Source organism: Fukomys damarensis, unplaced genomic scaffold (genome assembly GCF_012274545.1).
Source record: "Fukomys damarensis isolate Sample0158 unplaced genomic scaffold, DMR_v1.0_HiC HiC_scaffold_21, whole genome shotgun sequence".
Taxonomy (NCBI): domain Eukaryota; kingdom Metazoa; phylum Chordata; class Mammalia; order Rodentia; family Bathyergidae; genus Fukomys; species Fukomys damarensis.
In genome coordinates, this window is record NW_022900933.1 from 41,451,375 (window position 1) to 41,453,671 (window position 2,297).

Consider the following 2,297-nt stretch of genomic DNA (forward strand, 5'->3'; position numbering starts at 1 on the left):
AAAAAAAAAAAAAAAAAAAAAAAAAAAAAAAACCACCCACAGCCATTGCCAGTGGTAGCCTCTGAAAACTCATCTCACTGGGAGTGGAGGGACCTCTGGGGCCACCTCCTCAGTGCCCATCCTCACCTGAGAAAGGCTCAGAAGAGCCCAGTTGTGGTTGCCCTTCCTGTCAGACCCACACATCCCCACCCAAAGCATGTGGAGAGTTGCTCTGGCCAGAGAGCTCCACCCTGGTGCAGGCCTCTGCCTCCTGTCCCTGGCCCCAGGGTCCCACCAGTGGGGGAAGCCTGTTTACAGAGAGACACAGGACTTCCCTGGCTCTTGGCACCAGCCTGGTGTGCCAGCCAGGCCCTCCAGGGCAGAGGTGAGGTCCCGACCCACATTCCCAGCCCCACAGCACAGAAGACACCAGCCAGACACAGAGCTGTGCTGCTCTGCATGGCACTCTTGGGAAAGACCCAGCCATGCCATGGCCCACAGTCAGGAGAGACACACAGATGTCTCTTGCCATGTCCCTGCACCTGTCCAGGGTGCAGCTGGAGGAAGAGCTCAGGGTAAGCTCTTGGGCATTTGCAGGTGTACCCATCCATCCAGGTTGGGGGTCCAGGCTCCCTGCCCCTCTAGCTTCCCAGGGCTCAGCTCTGCCTCTGGAAAAGGAGTGACATTCTGTGCTCACGCGATGACCTGTGTGGCATCACCATCAGGAACTCTTTGTGAGGTCAACACTTCAGGCTCCCTTCAGCTAGGAAGGAGCTGAAATAACCTGGACTGGGCGGATCCCTCCGCAGCACGTCTCCTGGTTTGAGTGATGCCAAGTGTGACCACCAGGGGGCAGCCCCCACAAAGTGGGAAGGGAGAAGCTCCCTTCCACTTGGACAATGGGTAAAGGACCGGCTCCCAGCTGGCACCAGGGGGCTCAGGAAGACCCCGCACAGCTCCTACAGGGAGCAGGCCTGGAATGGGCTGACCTAGCTCTGGCCTTCGGCGACATGATTGCAGCTACAGAAGGCCTGCACAGGCCCCAGGGCAGTCCTTATCAGGAATGCATGCCCAAAGGGCCCTGGGGCCTGATCAGGCAGATGTCCCACAGGGTCTGCAGGTGGGCACTGACCCCATCCCTAATAGCACACGGTTCTGTATGCCATTGTGCAGAGACAGACGCCTGACAGCCAGGGTACTATGACACAAATTCAGTAATGAGGCCACTGAGGAGGGACACCCAGCCCAGGCCTCTGGGGAGGTAGACATTGGGTGAGATGTCTGAGACCTGCAGCCCAGGAGGGGCAGCAGCCAGAAGAGAGGAAGAAGCAGCATGGGAGCAGCCAGCCAGCCAGCCTGGGAAGCGAGAGGCAGAGATGCAAATCCTCTAAGGGCCCCTTCTAAGGAAGCTGATCTAGACACGGACAGGGCCAGGCCCATGCCCACCAGGCCACCATTCTCCTACTGCTCTCCAGAGCAGGCAGACACCCCAGGCTCCCACCTGGACAAGGGAGGCCCAGACAGTCCCAGGGGCTTGCGCTTCCTGTGCTGTGGCCCTTCAAACTAAGACTCTCGCCTGGCCTCATCCTCACCAGACAAGTGGGCCTGGTAGCTCCAAAGCAGATGGCAGGACTCATCCAGACCAGGCACCCTCTCTGCATCATGGACCTGTTTCCTCCCGGGGCAAGGTCCAGTCTGAGTCAATGCAGCATCACCACAGCCCCTTACCAGCACCTGGCCCGGTGCCCTGGGTGTGGCCAGCTGCGGCACTGCTGACCAAATTGAGGACAGCTCCTGCTGCACTCTCTGCTCTGCAAGAGGCCCAGGATAGAGACTGAAGAAGAGCATCAGGTGCCAAACTCCAGCAGTCCTGGGGTCACCCTATTGGCAGCATCTACCTGCTCACCCAGCACCCAAGGAGCCTAGCGGCTTGAGCTCTGACCCCACTCAGGCCCCTTATCAAGCCCCAGATCTCAATCATAGCCCAGCCGGGCCACCACCTAGCTGGTGACACACAGAAACACCCCGTGGACCTAGCGCAGCCTGGCCTGCAGCCCTGGCCAAGGCCAAGGCCACGACGGAGTGCAGAGTGCTGCTCCCCAGAGCAGGTCACAGGCAGGCCTCCCCCCACGCCACGCCAGCCCTGCTGGGTTACAGCAGAGGGACAGTGATGGAGAGGGAGGGACAGGCAGGGGCAGAAGGGAGCAGGGAAGTGCAGACGGAGGCAAAGTAAGCCGGAGAGACCGGGAGACCGCCGGAAAAGAGGCAGGGACCCGCCCTCAGAGCCCACCCGCCGGGTCGGGCTGCAGGCAGGGAGG